This window comes from Pipra filicauda, unplaced genomic scaffold, assembly GCF_003945595.2.
Source record: "Pipra filicauda isolate LSUMZ 115617 unplaced genomic scaffold, ASM394559v2 scaffold112_size3218982_pilon, whole genome shotgun sequence".
Lineage (NCBI taxonomy): Eukaryota > Metazoa > Chordata > Aves > Passeriformes > Pipridae > Pipra > Pipra filicauda.
In genome coordinates, this window is record NW_024103574.1 from 813,242 (window position 1) to 824,864 (window position 11,623).

General features: G+C 39.5%; 1 long non-coding RNA gene across 1 annotated transcript; it reads left to right on the top strand.

The window, feature by feature from the left end:
• The first annotated feature begins 227 nt into the window (after nucleotides 1-227).
• Nucleotides 228-6,044, top strand: LOC113983466. Its single transcript, XR_005564198.1, has 3 exons — nucleotides 228-320; nucleotides 3,170-3,457; nucleotides 5,878-6,044. It is a non-coding gene; the product is annotated as an uncharacterized LOC113983466 (long non-coding RNA).
• Nucleotides 6,045-11,623: the final 5,579 nt, after the last annotated feature.

Here is an 11,623-nt window from a genome sequence, read left to right on the forward strand (position 1 = left end):
GCACTCATGTCTCATTTATGGACAGGGACCAACTTGTGCTTGGCACTGACCATGAAACTCTGGGCCCCAAAGAGCTTACACCCGTCTGCCAGCACATGAAGAGGGCAAGGGGGCAAGGAAACGTGCTCAGCTCTGATGGGACAGGAGAGCCATAGCCTGCAGTCTTAAGCATGCCAGCTCTCTAAACATCTCTACCTCTTTTTTTCTAATAGGCAAAGTAGAGTTTCTTAAAGAGGAGTTTGAAGATCAGTGAAGTAACTTTACCATTCTTTACAAGGAACCTTTCTGCAGCCTGAGCTACCAGCTGGTAGATACCATGAGTGAGTAATAATACCACAGATGGAGTAATTCCTTTGATTTTTATTTTTTTTTTTTTAGGTGGGGGGGAAGAATACTGTATTCTTTTGCTTTAATTAATATGCTTATTCAAGCTAAATATGGGGACAAATGCCTGGTGCTATTAGCCAATCTCACGTAACATTGTTATAATAAGGAACTAGAAAAAGATAAGTATGACAAAAGCTTAGCATAGCCAGCTATGGAGTCATGTTAATTTTAGACTCCAAGATCTTTTTGAAAAATGTCTGATGACCTGTTGGGTCCCATGTGGTTACTCCAGGTGGCACCAAACCCCATGGAGTTTGCAGCCAGGTCCCCACCAACAGGGGATCTCAGTGCAGTAGAGTCCACCTGGAAGCTGGCAAGGAGGCAGAGCTGGCTGTTGTGTGAGTAGTGTCCTGCTGCCTCTGCCTGGCTGTGACATGTCTGGCCCAGCAGGAGCAGGGGGTGAATGGTGCCTTCCAGATCCAATTGGGAGCAAAGAGGACTAGTGCACATCAGCTGATAAGGCTGGCACAGCTTTTCTCACTAATGTTGAGTAAATCCCCGAAGGCTATGGAAACCAGTAAGCAACTAAAAGTTCTAGTGCTTGTCAGAGTAATCTTATCCCAATGATCCACGTCTGTTGGTTCAGCAAAATGAGGGCTAGAAATGTCATGAGAATAGGATCTCTCCACAGAGCCCCATAATTCTGCTTCCAGTCTCCTGGGGCAGCAGCAAGAACTTAGGTGAATAAAAATGGTAAATAGTATTCACAGGAGGAAAAATTTCTCTGTAATCACAGGAGCTTTGCATAGAGTTTCATTCTTGACTTTGAAATTGTGAAACATTTGCCTTACATTTGCCTTGGTTCTGGCTTGTATTTTTTACTGAAACATACATCAGATATTTTCCCCAGTGTAGTTCTTGCAAAAATAACAAGCTCTAAAGCTTGTCCAGTATGCTTCAGCAAACCAAGCAGTAACACTCACTGCACTGGACCATGACCATATGTACATGCAGGGCTGTCTTTTTATTTTCCATTCCCATGTTCAGACAGTGTCACAATGTCTTTGATACAAATGATTTCATTGACTTAATAGTTGATTGTGTACCACAGAAGTTTGCAATAGCCTCGGAGGTCATGTTTAATGACACTGTTTTGCAGAGCCCAGCCAGTGCCTTCAACATGCACAGCTCAGCTCTCCATGTGCTTTGAACTGTACCATAATCCTCTTCATGCCCTAGATTGCCCATAGCCTTCTAAGTAGGAGAAGCTTCATGAGGAAGTGTCCTCACAACCCCACTGGAGACATGGGATCTTTCAGGCAGGACAGTGGGTACCTTTGCATTGCTTTGTGCCACTGGAGTTGGTAGAGATTTTACATACCACATTTCAACTATTTTTTTTTCTGCTCCCACTGCCCAGACAATTCAAGCAGGATCTAACAGCTGATGCAGAAGCAATCCTCATGGCCTATCTAGATAGACAAAGAGGTGAACTTGTTTTGTCCAGGGACCTACATTTTCTAAATATAATATCTAATCTACTAAATCAGCTTCTTGGGTAGCCTATTGCTGTAGGAAAAAATAGGTGATTTAATTGCCGATTTTTCATGCATTTCCTGCATTGAACTCTGTCTAGAACTTGACAGTACTCATTCGGGAGACCTGGAAAGGAAATTTCTGTGAGGTGGAGACATTTGCATATAACTGGTATAAAAATAATCTGGTTAAAACTGTGTTTAGACTCATGCAAAAGAGTCTTGAAGAGTCAATTAGACATGCACAAACTAACGAACTGCAAAAAAAGGCTTTCCCTCCATTAAATGCCTCTCCGTAATCATCAATATTCTTAAAAAGTGTAATGATTTCTTATCAGTGCTTGAATGAACCGTAAAACTACCTTTTGAAATATTGATATTTCCACAATTTTGAACACAAGAATGTTTTCCCTTCTATATAGAAGCTGACGGGCCATTGACTTGCAGTATATTTTATTCCTGCTGAAGAACATACTGTATAATGCAAATAAGTACTCAGCCTGCATTTTTCTTCTAACAGGTCTGTGAGGCTCCTTTGTTTCACATGCTTTAGCTTTTGATTTAAGGCTTAATCAAGGCATTCTCTGCGTGGGGTGTTTTGTATGAATAAGGGAGATAGCTATCTTCATCTTTGAAACTGAAAGCAGAAACATTTCACAAATGGTTTATGCTCACATTTGTGAGGATGCTTTATCAACATCAGATCTAAGGGATGATTTTCATCTGGGCAAATCATGGTAGCTCAGTTGGTGTCCGTGAGCTGCAGTGATTTACATGGCTGAATGTCTGGATCCTGCAACACTCAACATCACAAAGGAGAATACAGCCATAGATGAGAATTGTGGAACATATGTTATACTGAACTTTCTTGTTCTACAGTGGATTGTAAGCACAGTTGATCTCAGAACTGGTATCTACAGGTAAATATCTAGCTAACGAAAAGTCAGTGGGACATTATTTTCTTCAGAAAATGCACTTCCATCATCTCTGAAAGAATACCAGACTGACTTCCCCAACAACCCATATCAGTCAGAAAGAGATATAGGGGTGTCAGAAACTCAATATTTGGCAGACAGATCTATATTTATGAAATACAGTATTTCCATTTTTGCTTTTCAAATTTCTCATGTGTGTGGTTTATTTAATGCTGTTATACTCTAGATGACAAGACAATTTAAACATGTAATACATCAAAAGAAAGCATTAAGTGATTTAAGATTTCTTCTATTTCTAAAGAAAAATTTACTTTCATTTTGGAAGAAAAGTAGGTTTTGAAGACTCCAGGTCCTGTATTTCTCCCTCTCCAGGCTACTCTGCTAATGACATCAAGTTGTCTCCCCCTGTGTTTTGGGGGGTTTTTTTAAGGAAGAAAGCATAAGTAACATTGACTGAAAATCCTTAATGATGGAAGCAAAGGAAATGATAGGCTGGGCGAAGAGCCATCCATCCCTGGTGTCTCATGGTGGCTGTCTGTGAGTGGCCATGCCCTAGGAGTTCCCTCTTCCGTGCTGCACACGCCTGCCCCTGTGCCGTAGTCCGTAGTCCGTGAGTCCTGGAAGATGCCGCTGCAGCTGTCTCTGGAGCCATCTTGCAAAGTGAGTAACCAAAATTTTGGATTTAAAGCTACTTTTTCATTTGTGTTCTGGCACAGACAGTGCTGTACCTCACTCTATAACTCTCTCAGTGCTACAGTAGAGTTTCTGCTGTTGCCACTTTTGGTGAACTCGCCCTAATATTAAAAACGTGTTTGTGGAAAAAAAGCTGGTGCAGAAACATATGTGTTTCTTATCCCAATCTGGACTGAAGAAATCTGCCAGTTGCCTAGAATACTCATATAATTGTAGACATACCTTTATCTCTAGTCTTATAACTACATGACAGGAAAATGCAAATCCTTCACTATGCTACAATTTAACAGCAGGACTCACTGAAGCCTTACAATATTTATTAGGTCTTTTATTTATTGTCAGTTGCCTCCTTTTAAATATGGCATGGACACACACCGACACCAACACTGTATTTTACTTATGTCAGTAGGTGTGGATCATTTTCCAAAACAAGTAAAAAGAGTTTTAAAAGGTGTCTGTCATCTGTGAAGCTTTTTATTAACCAGTGTCAGCCACTGGAAATTATGTACAAACTAAAGCCAATGGAACAAAAGTTAATTATCTAGTACAGCTATTGTTATTATGTAGAGGAGCCAGCCCCTATTGATTAATGAGTCAGTGCTATGTTTGCTCACAGGAATATTAATATCTCGTGCACAAGAGAAGTCATTAAAATGAGCAAGGAAGACCTTGACTTTAAACTTAAAGTGCACATTGCTCTAGTTATCTGAATCATTTTGTCAGGTATAGCATCACAGTTATAAATTATTGAAACAAGTAGTTATTGTAAAGATAGTTCACATACCCTGTTTTAAATTAAACAAGTCGATATGCTTTTCCCATTATGTTCTTCACAGTTACAATTAGGAGACTTTAGGTGGACAGAAAAAGAGTTAGGAGATAGAATAAGACTCTGGTGTGTAAGCCTTTGCCTCACCTAACCCCTCACAGCATGAAAAAACTGAGTAATACTGGGTCCATGCTGAGCTGATGGAAAGGGTGGGTGTAGTGGACAAACACGGGATAGGTCAAGAGAGATCTCTCATAAAGTGACTGCAGAGCATTGCGGATGGTCTGATAATAATTAGCAAGTAGGTATTAAGGCATATTTCAGAATCCAGATTCAACACAGTCCCTCTTCTAATATTCCCAAAGCCACCAAATTATGCACTGGAAAACCTACATTACTATTTTATGAAAATGTATGTTATGGCATTAAGAATATGATAATACTTTACTGAAAATACAATTGCACCTGCTTTTACATCATACTAAGACCTCAAACTTAAAAAAGTCAACATAGATCTACAAAGTTGAGGTCTAGGATTCATTTACACTAATGCTATGTTACATCACTCTGACAGAGTAGAGGGACATTTAGTTGGGAGTATATTTTGTTGTATCCAATCTACATGCTATTATCAAGAGCAAGCCAAAAGCAGTCCTGGTATAAATGAGAAACAGGTGTCATGTAACCTAAGAGGAGAAGATATCAAAAGGGAATATAATTTAATTATATTAACATATAAGTACAATAGGAAAAAAAAGTTAAAACTTTAAGTTATTGAAAATATTAAGCAGTATTTTGGGGATTTTTTTGTAGGTATATTGTAGGTGATGCAAATTTGTTTCTGTAAAGATGCAGACGTAATTTTGAATTACACATTGTGTCTCCTCAAGCTTAACAGATTACTCCTGTAAATCATGGTGAGCATATGTCTTGGGGTCTTAATCCACCCAGAATTAAACTCCATTCTTGGTAAAATGGATCTGTGGGACCAAACCTGTATCTCTAGAGACCTGTGAGTCTCTACCAAGCTGAGTGAGCAGTAAATGTCTCTCTTTCTTCAACATAACTAATTTCCAGGACCAACTGTTACCTTATTTGGCTTGCTGTCATGGCAGAACAAGAAACAAATCTCCAGAAGTGGATGATCAATAAGAAAATGTCCAGAGGATAAGAACAGAAACAGCTAGTGGTTTGGAAAACATAATCTACTAGGGAAGATTGAGTGAGTGGTGTAATTTAACCTGGAGAAAGAGACTGAGGGAGTGTAACAGACTTCAACAAATATGAAAAAAGTTATGGAAAGGAAGGAGGGAATTATTGTGCCGTGTGTTCAATTCATATAAATAATCGCTTTTCAAGGGTAGATAGATCAAAGTGTAATCTGTTTAAACTGTAGCAAGGAAGATGTCAATTAAGAATGATTGGAGGTAGACTGCATGGTGAGGTCAAGGCAATTCATCCCCTTTTTCCTTTTGTGTTCCATTGTTTTGAAGCTTTTTCCTCATGCTGGTCCTGCAACAGACTATGTGAATGGGTTGTAGGAGGAATATAGGCTGTCTAGAGAGTTGCAAGGTGGAGGGAATTTGGCCTCTTCATCCTACTTCCCTCTCTGTTCCAGCAACCTCTTTTGCAGGGCCCGAGGCAATGTGCAATATTGCTGTGCCATGAGTCTGGATGTGGCTGACCCAGAGAGCCTCACAGGATACAAGAATTCAACAGGGGGGACACACAGGGGAGAGCAGGAATGATTTTTTTAACTGGAACCTCAGCCAAATGTCAACAGAATTTTGGGTAAGGTAGCAGAGCTGCTTCTGGTCAAGAGGATACCTCAGTGCAAGAGAATTCCCAGCTGCAAGCAGTGGGAAGATGAGAGCATCTTAAAGTAGAAATTACAGAAATCTTCTATAATGGAGCCTAAATCCAGAGTACTTGTAATTCTTTTGTTGTGGATCGTGCCAGCATGGAGAACTAGCACTTCATCCTGAGTCTGGGATATGAGACCAGGTGTGTGTGTACACAGCAGCCAGGAGAACTCTTCTCCTGGGCCCCAGGACATGCATCGGTATGGGCTGGGCTGGCGCTGAATGCGCTAAATGAGACAGTAGTCTCAAGAGACAAATTCTGCTCTTAATTAGTCCAATCCACCTTATTGATGTCAATTTGTCCGAGCATTTTCCTGGCTGTTGATGAGCTACTATCCAAAGAATTTGAAATCAGATGTTTCAATGCCAGTCACAGAGCCATAAAAAATGACACCTTCTCAGAGGACACCTTTAAAGTTCTTGAGCTATATTACAGATACATTTCTGGTAATCTGATGAATAAATATTTTGGGCTGAATTAAGTCTGAGTTTAGCTTTCTTAGTCATGGGTGGATTTTTGTTCCCACTCTGGTAACTTGCAAGGAGTAAAGAAATCAAAATAGACCTAATGATTTCAATTAAACATCTTATATTTTTGTATTTTTAAAAAAAAACTATGACATTTGCACTGAGATGTTTTAAGGTTAATAGATTACCTCTGAATCCCAAGGAAATCAAGCTTCCTGTGCCTGCCTGTCATTTACTGGAGTGGTTACTTATCTGTCAATATTTCTTCCTTTTTTTCAAGTCCCAGGCCTACTTGATCTTGTCCATTTGGCACTGCTGGAGGAATAACAAGTTTCTTCCCATCATGCACCTTTCTGGGATACATCATGACAGAGAAATCTCAAAGCCCAGGTCAATTATAACAGAAGATGTGTAGCACCTCTGCCCCCACAGCGTCTTCTGGGGATCCACTCAGCAAAATGATATAAAACTATTTCCGAAGACTTCCCATGGTCTGGCACTACTTAGAACTAAGTAACTGGCAAAATGTAAGGAAATATGCATATGCACCTCAGCTCACCTCCTGCTTTGCCAAAGAGTAAACTAACGTTATGTTCGGGGAGGAGCCTGAGGCTGGCAGATCCTCACCGTACACTAATTACTTTTTAATTAGAATTCATTGAATAAGGGATAGATACCTTCCGTACCTTCTCCCACTGATGATTTTAATATTCCCCTGTCAGGTATTATGAGGCAGTAGCTGACAGTGAGTTACATGAAGTAATCCTGTAGCTGGTAGCGACTTACATGAAGTACCCAACTTAACCATTTGTCTTAGATAAAATATGATCCCCATCCTTACTTCTTTCCATGGAGTCTGTCACTGGCGTGTTGATGTAGTGTTTGTTTACTCTCATTCCTGCAAGAGGAAATATCATAGTTCATGTATCAAATTACTGTAACTGACTGGAGCATTTTTATTTAAAATAATGTATAGTGATATATTTTCATAGTGTCATTGATGTATTTTCAGGACTTCTAATTTTTGCAAGCATATAATCTGAATATCATTTATCTGGGTGTGCAGTTGTAAAATCTATGGTAGTATCTGATCTCATTATAAAAATCAGCACTTAAGAATGGACTAGAGTAACTAAATCTGAAACTGACTGGATATTTGCGGTATTTTGATAGAAATAAGAAAAAAATTCAGGCTTTTTTTCTTTTTGCTGCAGGGCCTCTAAACACAATCTGACATGTGATGTATTTTTGAAGTCAAAGTTAATAATTCTCTTTACATAAAAAATAAATACCCCCTATTGAATACATGCTCTAAAATTAGAATTGCATATTTCTAAGTAATATACCTAAGGAAAGTGATTTATTCTAATGCAATAATGGCATAGATTTACAAAGCTTGAGTGATACAATGTTTCTCGTTATGGTTGTAAAATATTTGTTGCCACTGTGGGATTTTCTAGATCATTATTTTAAAAAAGGAAAAACCTACTTTGACAGATGAACTGGGGCCATTCTGAGCAAATCACAGATACTTCATATAACAAGGCCTCCAAAGAGGGGAGCACAGACTTATTACTATGGCAACCCAGATCAAAACACTATTTTAGTGGAGAGTTTCCAGTTTTACAATGCAATGATGATTGTTTATAGTACTATTGAAACCAGATTCAGCAAAGGTTCAAGAAATGAGCTGACAAGAGGAAAATCATTATAGATAAACTGGGGATATGTGAATGACATATTGTGGAATCTGCTATTATTTGATCAAATGATGAAATTGTTATACAAACATAGATAAATAGTAGTAGATGATAGAGTGTGATGGACCCTGTTTTGTTCGTTGTGTTATATTGTATAATTATTGGTTCAATGCTGAAAAACACAAAAGCAGATTTAATAATATAAATTACTTAACTTTGGAAAAAACCTAATAATTTATAAGATTTAAATTAAAAAATGCTTTTTTCATTCCCAAATCATTTAGTAACACCTACATAATAGCAAACATCACCTACACTTGGTGTTTAAACAGCACCTCTGGTGGGGTGTTTTTCTGAAAGTGTGTCAGATGGCACATGGGCTGGATAATACATGCTTAATCCTATATCAGCTAATCAGTGCTTAAAAACTATTAGTCCTACAGCTGTAAACCTCCTCAAACCTCTCTCATATCTGCAGTGGCAGGGAAAGGAGATTTTTTTTTTTTGTGGCAATAGCCTAGGAGCCGCTCTGGGTACCCTCCAGCTAGTTTCTGCCTTGTATCTGCTGGCTCAGAGAAATGAGTTGGTTATTAACCTCCTTCCTTGCTGTAATGGTCCTACTGGTTTCAGTATAGGAACCACAGGAGTCTGGGGACAGCGATCTGTTTTCTGCTTAGGATTATTTCTCAACACAAGAGCCATGGATGAGACTACTTGTTCTGGCTTCCTTCCAAGTTCATGCCATCCTTCACCTCAAGATCTTGAGTAAATCATGACCATTCCCCTCACCAACCTTCTTTCTAGCCCCACTTCTCAACTTTATAACATTAATGCTCAAAATCCTGAGTTCACCTGTCCATATAATTGGGGCAGTGTGGTTAAAGCCTCTGCTCCCACAGCATGAAAAGAAGAAGTTCCTAATGTCTTGTCTAAGGGCTATAGAAAGCAGCTCCTGTGCAGGAAAAACGTTGCCAGCCTGAGAAAAAAATCTGGAAAGAAGAAAGGCGAATGAAGACTGATCCCAGCAAATTTCCTATACCTGTAAATAGTCTGATCGTGCCTGAGCACGCCTCCGGCACAGGTCTTCCCTCTGCAGGATGAAGCTTGCTTCTTGCTTGATGTTTCTCTCAGGGGGACTCGCTGATGGGACAGCTCTGAGACCAGCAGGGCCCCAGGACCTCCTGAGACAGGGTCTTACTTCTCCATCCCCAGGACAGTTTTCTTCATGGGATCCCCAAGGTGAAAGTGTCTGTAAGCTCAGGGCAGTTTTATTCCCTTAAAGAAATAAGAGATTTACTTACAGAAGGCTTTAATAGTTGGACTGAAAGTACAAAGTGGGTGAAATGTTTTCAGAAAGGTGATTTACTATGTAGTTTGTATATTATTGGGGGTAGAGAGGCTTTAGCTCTTCATGGAAGTTTGAAGCAAAATTTTGCCTTACATTTGGTATTTCAGATGATGCAGGGAAAGCATTTTCTGGTGTAGTCATACTTGGACCAGAATACAAAACACATCCTTTAGTAAACTGTGAAGCTTTAACTTGTTCAAATGACACTTTCCCAGCAAATCATTTTGAACTTGAAAGCATTAGAGGGGTCACATTTTTACACAGCTGATCTACTGCTGAACAATCTTTCTTTAGGCCTTAAGAACATCCAGCCTTTTTTCAACACAAGTTATCATGCCTCATCCCTGAATTACATTTTCCTGAGTTTATGACCATTTCAAGGAAAATTAAGCCACTCCATTAACATCTGAGACCAGAGCACCCTTCAAAAATCCAATCCAGTAGAGCAGTTAATGGTATTTATTGCTCTTTCGTAGTGCACTTGTATTTTCTCTGCCATGTGAGGACTATTCAGACATCATCATACAAGTAACAGGAGTGTACTCCTTGTCTCAACTCCTAAGAGATGCCATTGGCACATACTTACTCATGGAGCAATTATAATCTAAAAGACTTCCTAGAATACAGATTGAGTCCCCATGTAAGTATAAGGAAGCAGTGAGTGTTTTCCACTGTTCATACACTCTTGCCTTTTCCATCTAACCTCACAAACATCTGTCTTCAGCCAAGAAACAGCAACAAGGATGTCAACAGCTGTTCTGTTCAGCCAAGAACAGTGCTGATGTTAAAGTTTTCCAAGATCACTGAGTTCCTACATTATTAATCAAGGGCTTCAGAAATAATTCGGCTGACAGACTACTTATGAGGCTTGTCTCCTGTCTTCAAAGTATGGTCAGTTCCCTGTCATGTAGCATGGAGCACAGATGAAGGCTGCTGTTCAGCTGGTGAGGACTGCATTAGTCACTTGGAGGTCATAAGAAACATCTGACAGAAATGGCCAAGGTAACCTTAGGTCCCTCATTGCCCCCTTTTTTTTTTTTTTTTTTGCACAGTTACATTTATTCTGGAATGTCTCCATATAATGTGAATCTCCAGGAGTTCTTGTAACAACAATGGCAAAGAACATTTTTGCCTTTATTCATCCTTGCTCCCCAATACTTACTTCTGGTTATCCAGCTTACCTGGTGGATATCCAGCCCTGCATGGTGGATGCCCTGTGTGGCCAATGGTAGGCAGCATCTGAAGACTGTAGTCACTTGTTTACTTGATATTTCTGATAGTGCTTCCCACACAGAGGATACCAGAGAGATGGTTTCTGTCTTCCTATGAGAGTTCTTGATGGCTGAGATAACCAAGACAGTAAAGATACCAGTCTTCTCATTTAATGAAAAGAGGTATACCAGCACAGACTCTTTTTTTGCTTTAGGCCCTATTCAGTCTGACTTACATTCTCTTGAACTTCAAGCTATCAGGTCATTGTCTGAGGCTTCTGGTAGGTCTGGGATGGTGAAAATGGCCTGAGCCTTGATTTTTCCAAACCAGTTTAAAAAATCTGAAAATACGAAGTGAGCTCATCATTTTGACATTAAATAGAAACAATCTTCAAGGGGAAAAAACCTCATCCAACACCCCAGTTATGACCATTGCATGAAACCTCTCATAGGCTGAACAAAGCAGCAATATGAAAATGTTGAATATGAAAAATAAGTCTATGAGATAGAACAACCTGCTGGCTCAGAAGTGTCTCTGTTCTTCTCTTGCTCATTTTCTTCCGCTCAAACTTTCAACAACTTGTATCAGCCGGAATGTCTTTAGCATTTTATCCCAGCCCACAGAGCAAGTAAGAGCTTTGTTTAATAGCAGCTTCTTGATACAAAATATCTCATGAATTTGAAATGCAAAATGGCTCCTACATTTCAGAAAACTGCCAAGTGAAGATGCCTCTGTAACAGCACAACAGTGGCTCTGGGGAAGACTGTTTCCAAG